Source organism: Helianthus annuus, chromosome 3 (genome assembly GCF_002127325.2).
Source record: "Helianthus annuus cultivar XRQ/B chromosome 3, HanXRQr2.0-SUNRISE, whole genome shotgun sequence".
In the NCBI taxonomy this organism is placed as follows: Eukaryota; Viridiplantae; Streptophyta; class Magnoliopsida; order Asterales; family Asteraceae; genus Helianthus; species Helianthus annuus.
The window spans coordinates 158,278,456-158,300,320 of NC_035435.2; positions in this window are offsets into that span (position 1 = coordinate 158,278,456).

A 21,865-nucleotide genomic window follows, 5' to 3' on the forward strand; every position below is an offset into this window, starting at 1 on the left:
GTCAATAAAAACGATAACGAAGTCGTCAAGGTATGGCTTGCACACGCGGTTCATGAGATCCATGAAGACCGCTGGTGCGTTGGTCAACCCGAATGGCATAACCAAGAACTCATAGTGACCGTATCGCGTCCGAAACGCTGTTTTGGGAACATCTTCCTCTCTGACTCGCACCTGATGATATCCCGACCTTAAGTCGATCTTAGAGTAAAAACTTGACCCTTTCAGCTGGTCAAACAGGTCGTCAATACGTGGCAAAGGATAACGGTTTTTGACCGTCACCTTGTTGAGCTCGCGATAATCTATACACATTCGAAAAGACCCATCCTTCTTCTTCACAAATAGGACTGGGCTCCCCAAGGGGAAAAGCTAGGTCGGATGAAACCCCTATCCAACAGCTCTTGGAGTTGGTTCGACAATTCCTGCAACTCCCCTGGCGCAAGACGGTATGGCGCACGAGCAATCGGAGCTGCCGCTGGGGTGAGGTCGATCTGGAATTCCACCTGACGATGTGGGGGTAAACCAGGGAGTTCCTCAGGAAATACGTCAGGATATTCACAAACAACTGGAAGATCCTCAATCTTCCTTTCATCAGACTGTGAATCAGTGACAAGAGCTAAAATAGCAGGATAGCCCTTACGCAGATACTTCTGAGCCTTAATTGCTGAAACAATACTAACTGGGGTCCCACCGCGATGACCCTGAACCGATAAAGATTCTCCACTAGGGAGGGGGACACGTACGATCTTCTCCTTACAGAGAATCTCCGCCTGATACTTGGACAACCAGTCCATACCGATAATCACGTCGAAGCTTCCAAGAGTAATGGGAAGTAGGTCAATGTCGAATACTTGACCCAGAAGATCGAGTTTACACCCAACTAAGACATGCGAAGCTTCGATTGTTTTACCATTTGCTATCTCTACTATGTGTTTCGTTACAAGAGGTGTAGGACTTAACCCTAACTGACGACTGAATCCCAGAGACAGTAACTCCAATCGGCACCAGAGTCAAATAAAATGGAAGAGTATACACCGTTTACTGAAAACGTACCAGTAACCACATTGCCGTCATTTCGCGCTTCCCCAGCTCCTAACACAAACCCGCGTCCACGCGCAACATTACCCCCATCATTTCCAGCATTGTTATTCCCGTTGTTACCCCCTGTGTTCTGCTTCAGCTGAGGGCAGTCTCGCTTGAAGTGCCCCTCGGCCCCACACTGATAACACCCTTTTTGAGTACCCTGGTTCTGCTGAGTCTGTTGTCTACCCGACTGCTGTGATGGCTGCTGCTGAGCTGGAAGTGTAGCCCTACAATCCCTAGCCACGTGCCCTGATCGGTTACACCGATGACAAATCCGAGCACACTGTCCCTTGTGATGATAGTTACACTTGTTGCACAAAGGTAGTGTCCCCGCATATGATCCCTGCCCTGACTTGTTACTCTGGTTTTGATTCACTGACGATGACTGACTGTAACTGCGGCTGCTGCTAGTATCCATCCTCTTCTGAGGCTGTGCGGCGTTGGACCCCTTGTCCATATCGTTCCACTTACATTTGCTATCAGCAGCAGGTGCAGTGGAAGTAGTAGAGGCTGTAGTAGTACTAGAAATACGTGGTGTAGTGAATTGCTCTCCACATCTTGATCAACGATCTTGTGAGCCGAACGGACAATCTGAGTTAAATTATTAAGGTTTGCCGCAGTAACCAAACCCTTCACCCGTGGAGGTAATCCATTGATAAACAACTCAATTCTTCGGGGCATAGGTCGTGACAAATTCGGACACAAGTCAGCCAACTCATACGACCGCTTCACGTATGCTTCAATCTCAGATCCCACCATTTTCAGATCATAATACTCATTTTCTAATTTCTGTATTTCATCACGAGGACAATATTCCTCCCTCATCAGCTCCTTAAAGTCGTCCCACATAGTGGCGTTCGCCGCCTCAATGCCCAACAGCTGAACCTGGGCATTCCACCATGTCAGAGCACCATCCTCGAGCGTGCCCGCAGCATACTTCACTCTGTCCCCAACCGGACAGTTACACATCGCGAATACGGACTCTGCCTTCTCGAACCAGCGCAAGAGTCCTACAGCCCCTTCAATCCCACTGAAGGTCTGCGGCTTACAATCCATGAAGGTTTTAAACGTGCAAACAGGCGGATGGTGCGGATTCTGTTGCACCTGCTGACCTATTAAGGAAGAACATAAAACAAATGGGTAAGACTCAAGCATGCGACTCAATGATAAAGAATGTTTGGTACAAATCGTACCAGCCTGATAAGCCGCTAAGGCTTCAGCCACGCGAGTGTTAATAAGATCGGTTAACTCAGCCTGAGTCATAGCAATATGGCCACGTCCACCACCGCGGCCTCCACCATGTCCACCACAACGGCCTCCACCACGTCCGTTCATGATTCTATAAATATGGGAAAAGGAACGAATTAACAGACAAGTTCAAGTAGATGTCAAGTATTGCTATGGTATTCACAGTTTTCATAGTTCTAATACAAGATTGACTAACAACGCGTAATTCATTTTTCACACTAGTCGAGATTTACTGGGACTCACATGCACCCCACGTTGTTATTATGTGTGCACCCATAATAATAACCCAATTTGCATGTTTATCTCAACTCCTCCCAACTCGTGTTAAAAGGTTTCCCCAAATTCAAGCAGCACGACAAATGTCATCACAACATAGGGCATGTAAATTCAAGAAGAGTCCTACTCTTAAAACACGTAGCATAGACCGATAGCATAGGAGTTCGTATTGTAATGTCAAGTGTGCGTTTGAGTGTGATACTAATCATGAGTATGTACTAACTATGCTACGCAATAGTAAATAAGAGACGAACCTTGCTGCCTGGAGCCGAGTGTCATGGTCAATGTCGGGTCAGTTCAGTTATAGTCTGGTTTTATAAAACATTTTAAAAACCTAGTTCGCTATAACCAGTGGCTCTGATACCAAACTGTCACACCCTCAAATTACCACATAGGGAGTAACCCTGGTAGGCGTGTGTCCCCTAGTAATGAGCCACCAATTACATTGAATCCATAAGTTTAAAATATAGTTTCATCATTTAATAGTAATAAGATTCAAACATAAATAATTCGAAAACCATCAAGTTCAGCGGAAGCGTTAATGTATCATAATGTAAATACTCCTCAAGCAACCATAATAAATAAATGTTTGATAAATAAATCCATCAATGCAACCATGACCACTCTAGCCCTCCAGCCAGCAAGTTCCTGTTTCCAAGTCCCTAACAACCTGCGAGCATGTAACAAGTGTATCAGACAAAGCTGGCGAGTCCACAGTTTTAGAAAGTGTTGAATACCCGTTGTGTGTAAACAGTTCAATAACCAATGCAGGTAATATTGTTAATATCTCAATTCCGAACAAGACGGCTCCTGAAATACATGACTGCCATTCCCACGTACTCCTATCTAGTACTGGGCCACGACTGGGTCATTAGTTCACATCCGTCCTATCTAGGAGCGGTGTGAGGGTGCCAAACCTAAGTAGCGCTACCAACTAATACCCGTTACCCTCCAGGTAACATAATAAGGGACTTACAAAAATGATAGGTGAGAATATTAACCAATATACCCGTTTTTACCCAAACCACTGACTGTCCCCAACCACTGGGACGCATGCTCGAATGTAGTGAACTCACCTTCGGTTTGCTCGGTTAGACTTAGTGCTTGTATAACAGTTAACCAATCGAATCCTACCGGGTTTACAGAGGCAGTTAGTTCCATGTATTCACGTACTTGTTCACATGTAAAGTTCAAACGCATTCATGTAACACATATTGACACACACAACATGCTAGTACTCTGACCAAGTCTATTCACAATGCAAAATAATGTATCACACTCACTTCACATTCGGATCATAAGTGTTCCACGTTGCCTTATTTCCGATTAGCACACAATCTGTTATATAAGCTCGGTTCATCCTATAGCTCCCGAGTTAACCGGCCCATCCGTTAAACCCGTCCAGTTGGGCCGTTCCATTCATTTAACCCAACTGGTGCACCCGGGCCCATTAACCCAACTCAACAGATTCACTAACTAGCTTGAATCGGCCCCCAAAACCAACCCACCAGGCTTCACAAGATTAATTATATTTGATATAATTTCATGCGGCCCAACTAGCATCCTTACCCATTGCTTTAATTGACCAAGTACCGCCAAGACCCAATTCACACAATTTAATGTGATAGTAAATTTTATGACTTATCTTATAATCATACCCTCAATTAAGGCAATGTGTCAGACTGTTTCACCTCCTAGAAATCAGCCCTTGACTTTTTTAACAAACACCACTATTAATATTTAATCATATATAATCGAACATTGTGGATGTTTCAATTTAAGGTATTAGTTCATCACATACTCCTACCAAGTAATCTGCATTCCATGTGCACAACAATGATCAAAATGGTAATTAAATCATGTATTCGATATCGAAACAACTACGGCATATCAACCTATTACACAAACATAACACCAAGTATAACATGTACTCGATAACAGTTCTTTTTATGCAAATATCCCGTTGATGTTTTATTCAGTAATGTTCGAAGCAACGTTTTAGGGCAGTCTAGTCATGTGCTTTAAGAACCGATCTAGTCATGTAATCATGCATACCCTCGATATGGTTTTATATACGTGATTGAGGGCCGCAACGTCATTAACAATCGAAACAGCCAATCCATATATATTCAACACAATCTAATATCACAGTTCATGCATGTCAACAAGCAATCCTAATCTGTTTATAATTCTATTTCGTCATCTTCTCAATATATAATAAACACACAACATGAACGAATAGATGAAGATTACTAACCGATAATTTACACAACTAAGGTGCAACCGAAACAGGAGAACCAAGATGTAATCGAGACAGGAGAGGGGAACCTTGTTACTGCCATCGATTGGGTGAGAAGTAGGGTTTAGGGTTGTTGTGTTGCAATTGTGAGACAAGGGAATGAGTTCGTGCGATTGTCTTATAAAGCCAAGATCCTCCTAAGTGGGCTGGTGGTTTGCTAAACCAATTGTGGTGTGGACCGATTATGCCTACAACTCAAAGAGTGTTTTGGGCCGATTGTGCTTTCCAATTAAAACACCAATTTGGGCTGGTAACTCATATCCATACGTATCAGTATTTAGGCCAAGTCCAACCGTTTATCAATTGGCGTTACGCGTTATGTTTGGGTCGAATTCACTTAAGTATGATACGTGTGACGTTTCTTAATCAAACAAATAAACACACAGTGCACAACTACCAAATATGATGGCACGTTTATTAGAGTCACAGTTCAAACAGATAAATTACAACAAGAATGGGAAAGTCACGAAACCGGAGATACTAACCTTGAAACGAGTTGTCACAGACTTAAACCTTATGCTCTTGACAAAGAATAGTGTTCGGTTCGAGGCTTGATCGCAAATCCGGTAAGTGCATGTATGCTAATGGTTTAGCGTATTAAAGTGTTGTAGACAACACATAGGGTTACCGTGTAATACACGTTACCCCAAAATAAATGATTGATATAGTTGACAAAAATACGCGCGTTGACGTGTATAGTAGAAAAAGCCTTGTATTATAGTACAGGCGATTATTGAAGTTGATATTACTAACTTTTGTGAATATCTTGATTAAAGGACACTTGCATTTAAAGATGACAAGAGTTGAACAAATTAAGGATATGATAGAGGAACGGTCCGAAGTATGACGATAGGAGCATGCTCACTAAGGACTAAATCGCGTAACCCGAAGTATGACGATAGGAGCATGCTCACTAAGGACTAAATCGCGTAACGACCGCGAACAAGGTTAATGGCAAGAAACGCCCGTCGGGGCAAGCATTACCAGGTGCGTGTTTTTAAATATAATCGCACAATTAGCAATATGCAACAAACACGTAGAGAATGATCGTTGCATAGGTAAATTAGAAACTTGGAAAAACCTGAACAGAAATACATATCCAGGATATAATTTCTTATAAAACCGAATAGAGGTGTTACTTACATAGGGCGTGATGTGAAAACTATAAAAAGGTCGTGTATGTCATGTGTTAAATCGCTTACTCTGGCCAAGTAAGTAGTGGCATATGATACCACGAGTTTCTTATAGCGGACACATTTACATCCGATGTAGTAAGGGCGGAATGAATGGGACTAATTAAAAAGTACCCAAATGAATCAGTGTAACACCTCGAAATTTTGTGTCCAATGATGTGTTAACACGTGGCATTTGTTTACACGTGGCATCTATAATAAATAAAGGACTAATTTTGACAAACCTTGAAAGTATATAAATTCGAGGGTTATAAATGTCTACAAGGGTGAATATACTGTATAGTATCCCTAAATAATGCTTAAACCTTCAAACGAATAAATTATAGATCGTACTAAACTAAAACGCGGAAGAAAGTGAGAGATTACAAACTACAGGGGTTAACTGTGTCAACATGTTTAATAATACCTCTGAGTGACCCTTTAACGTTCCCAAGACTTTGTAACGGTAATATACCCTCACTAAAATAATATATATAAATTTCGCGAAGTTTCGATATGAAACGAGAAAGATACGATCGAATTCGTAGAAGAAGGGTTAAAAGCGTCAACAGTGAAAGTTAAGGCTTTCCAATATAAATAATAAATAAACCGGGGACTTAATAATGCGGGTAATTAACACGAGGCCCCTATCGGTAAATAACCGAGGGCCAAACCGCAAAGTTACCCCTTCAAATCCGAAAGGTCAGGCAAATCATTACGAAAGATTTCGTTATTAATGGCCCGATTCTGATAATCATGACAAAAGATTTAAAAATCCTGAAATATTAACCTTAGGCGACCCGCGTGAAGTTTCAACATAAGTTGAGGCGGGCCGCGAGCCTCCCTTATAACTCGCCTGATTTCTTAACTTTAGGCGACCCGCGTTAAAAAGCATGGGATCTCCCATGCGGGCCGCGTAAAGTGCCCAGATGCAGAAAAATGGTAACTACTTGGCTTTTGGAACTTGTGAACGATTATGCATGTAATTATGGGGCATGGGCACCCTACAAATGACCCATACATGTAGGGGACAACTACCTATCAGCTCTGGACTGATAGTAGTGCTTGAAATGATCATGAGTTGCCTTCTTTGGCTATAAATAGCCACATCTTGTGCATTACCAATCACACAACTCAAAAACACTTATAACTGATCATTCAAGAGCTCTCTAGCTTTCCCTTCTGTTCTCTCATCAAGAGTTAACTTCTGTAAGTCGTTCATAACCATTTTGGTTTCACATTTCCATAGTTATAGCCTATAAACGCAACCGTCGTAACTAACGGTTGTCATTGCAATATCTTGCAAATGATTCAGTCTTATGACGAATCAAAAATGGTTATGAGTTGGTATTTATGTGGGTATTAAACCTCTAAAATGGTTCCCCCTGATCACCACTCTAACTATGTCAAATGTCGAGTCAAACGTGCGGTTAAAAAGTCAACAGAAAGCTATTTTAGCGATTTAAGCATAATCTGTAATGTATATGTTATGGAACCTGTTTTGACAATCATAAAACATGATAATAAGTATATAAACCTGTTTGCGCTCGTTTGAATCGATCATTTACTATATTGAACCGGTTCGGAGCCGAAAGTCGCAAAAGTTTGACTTTTGCTTTGACTTCAGTTCTGACCCGTTTTAGTGAGGTATAAATATACCTTAGGACTCTCTTAGGACCAGGTCACATGTTGGTATAAGCCTCTGTGGTCGGTTCATGAGTTATCCGAGTCTTTAGCGCATTTCCGTCATTCGCCTAAAAGTTGACCGTAACGGCCTTTTAAAATTAAAACGAGTATTTCGGACACGTGAACGGACCAAAACCTTGCTTATTAAATTATAAGCATGTCCCTAAAGTTTCACGTCAATCCGAGGTCTAGAATGAGAGTTATGCTAAAAGGCGCACTTTTAAGAAAGTTTTACAATTAACGGCGCAATTAGCATAACGCCCATCTAACCCAAGTTTTCGTCACCAAAACTTTTACCCACTGTGGTAAAATAATATTTTGGGAATTTTAAAGATTTTTAATAATTTTTACCTTGCTCATAACCTGCGGTTATGGCTACGGTTCGGTAAATACCGAATATGCCCTTTTTGGCCAAAACGGGAGTTCTACAAGGTCTTTTGACCCGATTCCAGTTGCTACTGGTTTTAAATAATAAATAAAGTATTTTAAGCTTTATAAGCTGTTCGGGAAACTCAGATTTCCTGTAGAACTCGAAAATCCCTTTTAAAGTCTTTAAAATGACCGAAAAGCCCCTACGGGGCATAATCTTAACTTAAACTCGTTACGGGCATTACGGAAGGTATCCTACTGATACCAAAATACTTTTAAGGCTTATTGACTTAGGAAATAAGCATACGACTCTTATGGTTAACCGTTTCGCCTATTTGCGCACACGGTACGGCTCATGGAACTAGTTTTCGTGCAATAGCCGATATGGGTCAAATTATATTATTTGAACCCCAAAAATCCAGAGTATGAACTATAAACCCATACGAAACAAGTCCCTGAACTTGTTGGGTCCAAATCATACTCCATTCACGGTTTTCGCCTTTTCGTGCGAATTAACCATATCTATATATCGGAACCAACCGGTCTAGGCTACGGCCATTATAACGACCCGTTAGGATTCTAAGAGGTTAATTAAAACCTTCGTTCCAGATTAGGAGCCCCAGTAAAAGCTATCGGTGACTTGATCTAAAATAAGGATTAATACTTGCAAAGGTAAATACTTTTGACTTATTTCCCCTATATGGGCTTGGGTTACGGTATATTAATACCGCTTGATTGAGCATTATATTCGTCCATCGCTTAGGTGGATAACTAAATAATATGATCGGCTCATTTAAACAGTTTTGTTGCTTATAAGCCTTTGGGGGGTTTAATGACCGTTGTCCCGGATATCCTCGGCATCATTTTACGAAATGGCCACGACCATCGACATCCCGGTGTAGGCGTACACCCGGTATAAAGTGTCGACATTAAAACTAAAAGACGTAGCCGTTGGTTTCTGTACTACGGTTTTACGCGAACGTGGTGTGTCTATAAATCTTTAACCCGGCACGACCCGGGCTACTGAACGCATAAAAGAACATGTAAAACGTTCACAAGATTATTATAATTTTCCCAAGTTATAAAAGAGTTTGTGCCTTGTGCATTCAAATCAATTTTAATAAACATTTTCAAATGTGTCAGTTGAATGTATTTACCAGTGTAAACTGACGTATTTTCCCCAAAAAGATTAAGTGCAGGTACCTAAACGTAATTGGCTGGTATTAGCTCCCTAGCGTCGGGATAAGCCTCGCAAGCTTGATTGCAGTATCTGATGGAACAATACTTTATAATTATTTACGATCCACTGTGGATATTCAACTCTGTAATACATTGATATTATGATCAGAGGTTGAAATTTACATATTTATCTTATGCTTCCGCTGTGCATTATATAATTGTGTGGTTTGACTATATTGTTGCCAACATCGTCACGGTAATCCCCCACCGGGCCCACCGGTGAGACACGTGGAAATCGGGGTGTGACAGGTTGGTATCAGAGCCAACATTGAGTGAATTAAACACTATCCTAATGTGTTTAATCTCAATGACACAATTGCACATACTTGAGTCTAGACCATAACTTAGGACAAATTCGGATTATTACTCCTTTTTGTCTTTATTTTCGATTTGATTTTTAATAAGTTTTGGAGCAGGAAAATGCCACCTGTTATATTCCGAGGAAGAGGAAGGGGACGTAGAGGCCGAGGAGAAATCGTGACACATCACGATAACGAGGCTGGACCATCTGGTACAAGACATCCTTCGATGACACGAAGCGAAGAGCCACAACGACGGAGAGATCTTTACGAACCAGCGAGGCATTCCACTTCGCACAGCTCAACGCCATCCTACCGGCACTCCTTTGGACCAGATTCAGAAAATAATCCCAACAACCCACAACCTTCCTTCATACCTCTGCAACGTTCGGTTTCGCACCGGAACTACGACGACCCTAGTCCATACTACGTAGCTCAGTTCAATCCGGCTGACTACATACAGGAACCTTCAGGTTTTGTTCCACTAGGGCCACAAGACCATTTTTCTGAAGATCCCATGGAGGAAGATGAGGATCCAACTGAACCAGCTCGTGGTACGCCCACGCATCCGATAGAAGTATCTGATGGATCTTCATATCATGGTCCGCAGTATCAAGGCCCAGACAGCTTTATGGCCTTGTTTGACCGACATGAGTGGTACAACACACCATCTCATCAGACATCGCAACCGAGACATCCACAGGATCCCTCTGAGGATTCACGTTTTGAGGCAGTTACGCCACCACCTCCGCCACCGGCACAACCAGTAATACCTGATCCGCCGAGGCGTAGGAGGACCAATGCTCGTATGTCTACACGAGGAGGAGGGGGTAACCACTTCAGCACTCCTCGACATTCTAGTAGCAGCCACTATCCGCCGCTACAAGAAGAAGGACCTTCAAGTCCTATACAAGAAGCGAACTCCGCACCTACTGCACGAAATTCGCCACCATTTGGGTATGACCAACCCATACCAGCTTACACAGGTCCAACGGCTTACGACCCGTTTGAACCGTCACAAGCACAATACAACTACGGCTATGAGCGCGACCCATATGTGGTGTCGGCTAGATATAATGCGCGCTACCCTGACGGAGCACATGGAAACATGGGACCACCGGACTACTCAGCTCATGGGTATCCAATACCTCCCAGACCTCCAGTTCCACATCAAGCGCCGCAACCACGTTTTTCTCCTCCTGAACAGGAAGAAATACTCCATCGACTAGATCGTGTGGAGAGAGAGTTCGAGGAAGAAAAGAAAAGCCACCGAGGATTTCTCAAGGGCTTGGCAAATCTACTAAAGGGCAAAAAGAAGAAACGTGACCACTAGCCCTTAATAGTAGTACGAATGTAATTTCTACTTTCAAATAAGTCCCTGCGTGGACAACTTATCGTATTTCAGTCCCTACGTGGACTTATCTTTAGTCCTTGCATGGACACCTATCTTGTACTAGTCCCTGCGTGGACTTGTCACTTATTTTAAAACCTCTATGGAGGTATGTACTATTTGAAAGACCCGTTTAGGGCAATATGTAATTGTATTTGAAATTTCGGAATGTATGTTATGAGTTTTGTTTTAAGATATATAAAAATAAATCAAAACCATTCCTTTTATATTGATCTGCCTAAAAAGGAATCTTAAGGGGGTGAAACCTAGCTTGGGGTCTTTTAAGATCAGTCAAGATGGTACGACCTAGCTGAAAAGATTCTGATTCCCTGTTAACCTCTGTACGCATGTTAACATTCATGGCAGATGTGATTCGTTAAAATCATGCACGTCATTCCTATACAATAATCCTTTGAGGATTTCTACACCCAACTAAATGATATATAGATCGTGGGTTAAATCACCAATGAAGGTGGTCAATATTATAAAGACATCCATTTAGCGATGCAATGCCTACGGGCCAGTACTATAAAGACATCCATTTAGCGATGCAATGCCTACGGGCCAGTACTATAAAGACATCCATTTAGCGATGCAATGCCTACGGGCCAGTACTATAAAGACATCCATTTAGCGATGCAATGTCTACGGGCCAGTACTATAAAGACATCCATTTAGCGATGCAATGCCTACGGGCCAGTGCTATAAAGACATCCATTTAGCGATGCAATGCCTACGGGCCAGTACTATTAAGACATCCATTAGTGATGTAGTGCCTACGGGCCAGTATTATTAAAACATCCATTAGTGATGTAGTGCCTACGGGTCAATATTATCAAAACATCCATTAGTGATGTAGTGCCTACGGGCCAATATTATCAAAACATCCATTAGTGATGTAGTGCCTACGGGCCAACCATATTAAGACATCCATTAGAGGTGTAGTGCCTATGGGCCATAATAATTGTCTTATAAAGACAAAAGGCAGTGGTAGTCTATGACTCTCTGTCAGAAAGGGATAAAAAGAACTACGGTTCAGATCTCTATGCCTTTGATTCTCTGAAATCTCGGCTAATATTATAAAACATCCTCATGATTAGGCTTGATGCCGCCAATACTATTTATATAGTTAAAATAGGATATATTCAGATCCTAATATTTAATGTAATGAGATGATAAGTTAACCGAATATGGTCTCTGTACCATGGTTGACAAATTGTCATAAAAGACAATCACATGATAATCTCCTAAATTAAAATTTTGTTATCTTCTGTAACAGATTCAAGTTACAATGGCGGATCCCAATGGAGAGAACAGCCACACAAACGAAGATGACTATGACAATGCGTCAGTACATTTGACAGGCGCACAGCTAAAGGCTCTGATCAACAATGCTGTCCAGGCAGCTATTGATCGTCAAAATACTGAGTCTCAAGGCAGATCTGTGTCAAAACCACCCTCTAAACCAAAGACACACTCCAAACCACCCTCTGAACCCAAGAAAGATGACGACAAGCATTCGTCTACTGAGCACAGCGTTCACCGCGATAGAGAATATACTGATGCGTCCAGTGCTAAGGGTTGCACCTATAAATACTTTGTATCATGCAAGCCCCGCGAATTTACAGGGGAGAAAGGTGCGGTTGACTGTATAACCTGGCTGGACGAGATGGACACGATTGTGGACATCAGCGGGTGCGCTGAGAGGGACGTGGTTAAGTTTGTGTCCCAGTCATTCAAGGGCGAGGCCCTGGCGTGGTGGAGAGCTCTGGTGCAGGCTTCAGGTAAGTCTGCCTTGTACAAAATGTCATGGGGGGAGTTTATTACCCTCATAAAAGAAAACTACTGCCCTCAGCACGAGGTTGAGAAGATTGAGGCGGATTTTGTCTCACTGGTGATGACAAACCTGGATTGTCAAGCTTATCTGACAAGCTTTAACACTATGTCACGCCTGGTGCCATATCTTGTGACACCAGAGTCAAGAAGGATTGCCCGATTCATTGGGGGCTTAGAGCCGGCGATCAAGGCCAGCGTAAAGGCTTCTAGGCCAACGACCTTCAGGTCAGTTACTGACCTCTCCTTGTCTCTTACACTTGATGCTGTCCGTCTGAGGGCACAAAGGAGCAAGGAGGCTGAAAAGCGAAAGCGTGAGGATGATACCTCACGAAAGTCCGGTAAAAAGCACCGTGGAAACGGTGAGGGCAAGAGAGGGTCGGAGGCAAAGAAGGAGGGGCAAGCTGATGGAAGACCCTACTGCAAGGTCTGCAAGAAACCTCACTCCGGGAAGTGTAGGTTTGCGTCTGGTTCACAGTCGCAACAAAAGACTCCATCCTGTGGGCTATGCAAGTCCAAGGATCATAAGACGGTGGAGTGTAAAAAGATAAAGGACGCAACCTGCTATAATTGTAACGAAAAGGGGCACATAAAGAGTAATTGCCCGAAGTATGCCAAGAAGGCGGAAGAAACGAAGAAATCAAATGCGAGAATTTTTCGCTTGGATGCAAAGGAAGCGGTCAAGGACGACAATGTGCTTACAGGTACTTTTCTCGTAAATAATATATTTGCAAGAGTACTGTTCGATTCTGGCGCTGACAAGTCCTTTGTAGACCAGAAATTTTGCCAACTACTAAATATGCCAATCAAAACCCTAGACGTGAATTACGAAGTAGAGTTGGCAGACGGCACGATAGAAACCGTCTCTACCATTCTAGAAGGATGTGAAATATCCATTAGGAACCAATCTTTTCCTTTATCTCTACTTCCTTTCAAACTTGCGGGTTTTGACATCGTACTAGGCATGGACTGGTTATCCCATAACCAGGCCCAAATTATTTGCGGCAAAAGGCAGATAGTTTTAAAGACTCCGAGTGGTGAACCTCTTACCATTCGAGGGGATACGCACTACGGATTGCCCGAAGACGTATCTATGCTGAAAGCTTCAAGGTGTTTGAACAGAGGCTGTGTAATTTACATGGCTCAGGTGATAATTGAAGAACCAAAGCCGAAGATCGAGGATCTTCCCGTCATTTCTGAATACCCTGAGGTTTTTCCTGAAGAACTACCTGGTTTGCCACCAGATAGACAAGTGGAGTTCAGAATTGACATCATTCCTGGAGCGGCTCCGATAGCAAGAGCACCTTACAGATTAGCGCCAACGGAAATGAAAGAACTGAGGACCCAGTTGGATGAACTGCTGGCGAAAGGTTTTATCAGACCTAGTTCATCTCCCTGGGGAGCTCCTGTCCTATTTGTAAAGAAGAAGGACGGATCGATGCGGTTGTGCATCGACTACCGAGAACTGAATAAAGTTACCATAAAGAATAGATATCCTTTACCAAGGATCGATGATCTATTCGATCAGCTGCAAGGAGCAAGTTACTTCTCCAAGATCGACTTAAGGTCGGGCTATCATCAACTAAGGGTCAGAGATGAAGATGTACACAAGACTGCATTTAGGACTCGCTATGGTCATTACGAGTTCCTAGTGATGCCTTTTGGGCTCACAAATGCACCGGCTGCGTTCATGGATCTCATGAATCGCGTTTGCAAGCCATACTTGGATAAATTCGTCATAGTCTTCATCGACGATATCCTTATCTATTCTAAGAACCAAGATGACCACGAGAAGCATCTCCGTTGCATTCTCGAATTACTACAACGTGAGAAACTCTACGCCAAATTCTCGAAATGTGAGTTCTGGCTAAGAGAAGTTCAGTTTTTAGGACACGTTGTGAGTGAGCGTGGTATCCAAGTGGATCCCGCTAAGGTAGAGGCAGTCATGAACTGGCAAGAGCCAAAGACGCCTACCGAAATTCGTAGCTTCCTGGGTTTAGCAGGATACTACCGAAGATTTATTGAAAATTTTTCAAGGATTGCTGCGCCCTTGACTTCCTTGACCAAGAAGAAAGAAAAGTACATTTGGGGCTCGAAGCAGCAAGAGTCCTTTGAAATACTGAAGCAGAAGCTAAGCAACGCACCTGTGTTGACCTTACCCGAGGGTACAGATGAATTCGTAGTTTACTGCGATGCATCACATACAGGCATGGGGTGTGTGCTCATGCAGAAGGGCAAGGTGATTGCCTATGCTTCAAGGCAATTAAAGGTGCATGAAAAGAATTACACCACCCATGACTTGGAGTTGGGTGCCGTTGTATTTGCACTTAAGTTGTGGAGGCACTACCTTTATGGCATTAAATTTGTGATTTATTCAGATCACAAAAGCCTCCAGCACCTGTTCAATCAGAAGGAATTGAACATGAGACAACGCCGTTGGATGGAAACCCTGAATGATTATGACTGCGAAATCAGGTACCATCCCGGCAAGGCGAATGTAGTCGCCGATGCATTGAGCAGAAAAGAAAGGGTAAAACCCATTCGAATCAATGCCAAGAGCATCGAAGTTAAAAATAATTTGATTGAAAGGATTTTGGCTGCGCAGCGAGAGGCTGTGTTGGAAGCTAATTATCCTAAAGAAAAGCTGGGAGTAACTGAAGAGCAGTTGACTCTTAGCAAGGATGGAATTCTTAGGCTGAATGGACGCATATGGGTTCCGATTTATGGGGGACTACGAGATGTTGTTCTCCAGGAAGCCCATAGTTCCAAATACTCAGTCCATCCTGGTGCTGATAAAATGTACCAAGACTTAAAGGCAAATTATTGGTGGATAGGCTTGAAAAAGTCTGTAGCCGCCCATGTAGCAAAGTGCTTGACTTGTGCTCAAGTCAAAGCCGAGCACCAAAAGCCGTCTGGCTTGCTACAACAGCCTGAACTTCCCGAGTGGAAGTGGGAATGCGTAACTATGGACTTCATAACCAAGTTACCCAAGACCAGGAAAGGAAACGATACAATATGGGTCATAGTCGATAGGCTGACTAAATCAGCTCATTTTCTACCCATCAAGGAGACGTATAGCTCCGATATGTTAGCCCAACTTTATGTTGATAAGATTGTAGCCTTACACGGCATACCTGTGTCTATTATCTCCGACAGGGATACTAGATACACATCTCACTTCTGGAAGAGTTTCCAGCAATCTTTGGGCACGCGTTTAAATTTTAGTACGGCTTACCATCCACAGACGGACGGTCAAAGTGAGCGTACTATCCAAACGCTAGAAGACATGCTTCGTGCATGTGCGATCGATTTAGGTGGTAACTGGGATAAAAACCTACCCCTAATCGAATTCTCCTACAATAATAGCTACCACACCAGCATAAAGGCTGCGCCTTTTGAGGCATTATATGGTAGGAAATGCAGATCGCCTGTTTGTTGGGCGGAAGTAGGAGAGGTCCAATTATCGGGACCAGAGATTGTTTTCCAGACGACGGACAAGATTGTCCAGATCCGGGAACGTCTCAAGGCTGCCCGCGATAGGCAGAAGAGCTACGCTGATCCAAAGCGTAAGGATTTTCACTTCGAAGTAGGTGAAAAGGTATTACTTAAGGTGTCACCCTGGAAGGGGGTGATGCGTTTCGGCAAGAAGGGCAAGCTGAGTCCGAGATACATAGGACCTTTTGAGGTCATTGAACGAGTCGGATCAGTTGCCTATAAACTAAACTTGCCTGAAGAGCTCAATGGAATTCACAATGTGTTCCACATCTGCAATCTCAAAAAGTGCTTCGCCGACGAATCGTTGGTGATTCCACACACAGATGTGCATATAGATGAGAGCTTAAAGTTCATAGAAAAACCTTTGTCGATTGAGGATCGACAGGTGAAGAAGCTTCGCAGAAAGCACGTACCGATTGTAAAGGTCAAATGGGATGCTCGTAGAGGTCCTGAATATACGTGGGAAGTCGAAGCTACAATGAAAGAAAAATACCCCTATTTATTTGAGTAAATCTCGGGTCGAGATTTATTTTAAGGGGGTGAGGATGTAACACCTCGAAATTTTGTGTCCAATGATGTGTTAACACGTGGCATTTGTTTACACGTGGCATCTATAATAAATAAAGGACTAATTTTGACAAACCTTGAAAGTATATAAATTCGAGGGTTATAAATGTCAACAAGGGTGAATATACTGTATAGTATCCCTAAATAATGCTTAAACCTTCAAACGAATAAATTATAGATCGTACTAAACTAAAACGCGGAAGAAAGTGAGAGATTACAAACTACAGGGGTTAACTGTGTCAACATGTTTAATAATACCTCTGAGTGACCCTTTAACGTTCCCAAGACTTTGTAACGGTAATATACCCTCACTAAAATAATATATATAAATTTCGCGAAGTTTCGATATGAAACGAGAAAGATACGATCGAATTCGTAGAAGAAGGGTTAAAAGCGTCAACAGTGAAAGTTAAGGCTTTCCAATATAAATAATAAATAAACCGGGGACTTAATAATGCGGGTAATTAACACGAGGCCCCTATCGGTAAATAACCGAGGGCCAAACCGCAAAGTTACCCCTTCAAATCCGAAAGGTCAGGCAAATCATTACGAAAGATTTCGTTATTAATGGCCCGATTCTGATAATCATGACAAAAGATTTAAAAATCCTGAAATATTAACCTTAGGCGACCCGCGTGAAGTTTCAACATAAGTTGAGGCGGGCCGCGAGCCTCCCTTATAACTCGCCTGATTTCTTAACTTTAGGCGACCCGCGTTAAAAAGCATGGGATCTCCCATGCGGGCCGCGTAAAGTGCCCAGATGCAGAAAAATGGTAACTACTTGGCTTTTGGAACTTGTGAACGATTATGCATGTAATTATGGGGCATGGGCACCCTACAAATGACCCATACATGTAGGGGACAACTACCTATCAGCTCTGGACTGATAGTAGTGCTTGAAATGATCATGAGTTGCCTTCTTTGGCTATAAATAGCCACATCTTGTGCATTACCAATCACACAACTCAAAAACACTTATAACTGATCATTCAAGAGCTCTCTAGCTTTCCCTTCTGTTCTCTCATCAAGAGTTAACTTCTGTAAGTCGTTCATAACCATTTTGGTTTCACATTTCCATAGTTATAGCCTATAAACGCAACCGTCGTAACTAACGGTTGTCATTGCAATATCTTGCAAATGATTCAGTCTTATGACGAATCAAAAATGGTTATGAGTTGGTATTTATGTGGGTATTAAACCTCTAAAATGGTTCACCCTGATCACCACTCTAACTATGTCAAATGTCGAGTCAAACGTGCGGTTAAAAAGTCAACAGAAAGCTATTTTAGCGATTTAAGCATAATCTGTAATGTATATGTTATGGAACCTGTTTTGACAATCATAAAACATGATAATAAGTATATAAACCTGTTTGCGCTCGTTTGAATCGATCATTTACTATATTGAACCGGTTCGGAGCCGAAAGTCGCAAAAGTTTGACTTTTGCTTTGACTTCAGTTCTGACCCGTTTTAGTGAGGTATAAATATACCTTAGGACTCTCTTAGGACCAGGTCACATGTTGGTATAAGCCTCTGTGGTCGGTTCATGAGTTATCCGAGTCTTTAGCGCATTTCCGTCATTCGCCTAAAAGTTGACCGTAACGGCCTTTTAAAATTAAAACGAGTATTTCGGACACGTGAACGGACCAAAACCTTGCTTATTAAATTATAAGCATGTCCCTAAAGTTTCACGTCAATCCGAGGTCTAGAATGAGAGTTATGCTAAAAGGCGCACTTTTAAGAAAGTTTTACAATTAACGGCGCAATTAGCATAACGCCCATCTAACCCAAGTTTTCGTCACCAAAACTTTTACCCACTGTGGTAAAATAATATTTTGGGAATTTTAAAGATTTTTAATAATTTTTACCTTGCTCATAACCTGCGGTTATGGCTACGGTTCGGTAAATACCGAATATGCCCTTTTTGGCCAAAACGGGAGTTCTACAAGGTCTTTTGACCCGATTCCAGTTGCTACTGGTTTTAAATAATAAATAAAGTATTTTAAGCTTTATAAGCTGTTCGGGAAACTCAGATTTCCTGTAGAACTCGAAAATCCCTTTTAAAGTCTTTAAAATGACCGAAAAGCCCCTACGGGGCATAATCTTAACTTAAACTCGTTACGGGCATTACGGAAGGTATCCTACTGATACCAAAATACTTTTAAGGCTTATTGACTTAGGAAATAAGCATACGACTCTTATGGTTAACCGTTTCGCCTATTTGCGCACACGGTACGGCTCATGGAACTAGTTTTCGTGCAATAGCCGATATGGGTCAAATTATATTATTTGAACCCCAAAAATCCAGAGTATGAACTATAAACCCATACGAAACAAGTCCCTGAACTTGTTGGGTCCAAATCATACTCCATTCACGGTTTTCGCCTTTTCGTGCGAATTAACCATATCTATATATCGGAACCAACCGGTCTAGGCTACGGCCATTATAACGACCCGTTAGGATTCTAAGAGGTTAATTAAAACCTTCGTTCCAGATTAGGAGCCCCAGTAAAAGCTATCGGTGACTTGATCTAAAATAAGGATTAATACTTGCAAAGGTAAATACTTTTGACTTATTTCCCCTATATGGGCTTGGGTTACGGTATATTAATACCGCTTGATTGAGCATTATATTCGTCCATCGCTTAGGTGGATAACTAAATAATATGATCGGCTCATTTAAACAGTTTTGTTGCTTATAAGCCTTTGGGGGGTTTAATGACCGTTGTCCCGGATATCCTCGGCATCATTTTACGAAATGGCCACGACCATCGACATCCCGGTGTAGGCGTACACCCGGTATAAAGTGTCGACATTAAAACTAAAAGACGTAGCCGTTGGTTTCTGTACTACGGTTTTACGCGAACGTGGTGTGTCTATAAATCTTTAACCCGGCACGACCCGGGCTACTGAACGCATAAAAGAACATGTAAAACGTTCACAAGATTATTATAATTTTCCCAAGTTATAAAAGAGTTTGTGCCTTGTGCATTCAAATCAATTTTAATAAACATTTTCAAATGTGTCAGTTGAATGTATTTACCAGTGTAAACTGACGTATTTTCCCCAAAAAGATTAAGTGCAGGTACCTAAACGTAATTGGCTGGTATTAGCTCCCTAGCGTCGGGATAAGCCTCGCAAGCTTGATTGCAGTATCTGATGGAACAATACTTTATAATTATTTACGATCCACTGTGGATATTCAACTCTGTAATACATTGATATTATGATCAGAGGTTGAAATTTACATATTTATCTTATGCTTCCGCTGTGCATTATATAATTGTGTGGTTTGACTATATTGTTGCCAACATCGTCACGGTAATCCCCCACCGGGCCCACCGGTGAGACACGTGGAAATCGGGGTGTGACAATCAGATAAGCAAAAGGTTTGATAATAAGGTAAACGCACAACCGAGTGACGGAAGCGTATTACATCAGGATAATGAGCCCGAATGAAGGGACAAAGAAGCATGTAAAATGATTTAGACAAGTATTGGGAGGGAGTGTACTTACACTCGAACCCAGAAAACACAAGCATGAAAAATGATTTAGACAAGTATTGGGAGGGAGTGTACTTACACTCGAACCCAGAAAACACAAGCATGAAAAATGATTTAGACAAGTATTGGGAGGGAGTGTACTTACACTCGAACCTAGAAAATACAAGCATGAAAAGTGATGTAGACATGTATTGGGAGGGGGTGTACATACACTCGAACCCGGGAAAAAGTATAAACATGTAAAACAAGGTAGACATGTATTGGGAGGGGGTGTACTTACACTCGAACCCGAAAAATGCGAATATGTCTCTAAACGGGTCGTTTTTGTAAAACGTCAAACTTGAGGACAAAGTCGGAATATAAAAATGAAGCGAAGTCTTGATGCATACCGGGAGGGTTGCAATAATAACGATTTCGGTGAAACACCCGGTTGATGGGTAAGAATTAAACACATGCGTAAACCAAGAGATGTGAACGCGGGTTGAAAAATCAAAGTAACTTGGATTACGAATTAGGACTATAAAATCTCGTATATAGAAATTGTGAGTAAATATGTTCAACTATTCGAAGTCGAATGGGTTGAATAAAGAATAAAGTTGATTGTTTATTAAGTGATGGATTTCACATTAATAGGTCAAACATGTTGAATACAATATAACGCCGAATGGCACAAATGAGCGCTAGCCAGATAAAAGTAGCGTTAAATGCAAGAGAATAATGAGCCCGGTAATGGGATATAACCAAATAAGAATAAATTAGGGACTGTCAATATCCTGGTATGGATAATTGACAAAAGTTAAAGAGAAGATCCTAAAAACTAAAACTTCGGTTTTAGTAAGAAATAATGTTTTTACAAACATAAATTCTGATAGGAATTTAAATAGTAAGCATGAAAGATACAAGTCTTGACGCTGATAGGCGCAAGACGAAATATTCGAAAAGTGATCTTTTCGAAAATGAAAGGTTGATAAAAATTAAACGTGACGTGAGACGATCACGGTTAATAAATGCAATGTGAAGTGGAATCACATTATAACCAAGCGAGCGGTAAAAAAAAAGTAACTGGACTAATAAGTCTAGTTAGTGAGACCGGTTAAGGTCATTTAAGTAATTTGGTTGCTTGTAAGCGGTGGATTCGGTATAACTGGACTGAATAAATGAATTTTGAAAACAAAAGAAATTATTGCTAAAAGTGAAAGATTTCACTTAAGACCTTGAAACGGGTCAAAGTAACGGATTCATAAGGAATTCGATAGTATATGAAAGCGATAGATATCGCTAAGTTAACTAAACTAGTGGAAATAACGAGATTACGTTATTTCGAAGTTATATTATGTCGTATGAGATATGTAGACAATTAGTAACCAAAAAGATGTTACCATACTTTTCGGGTAATACTAACGATTGGT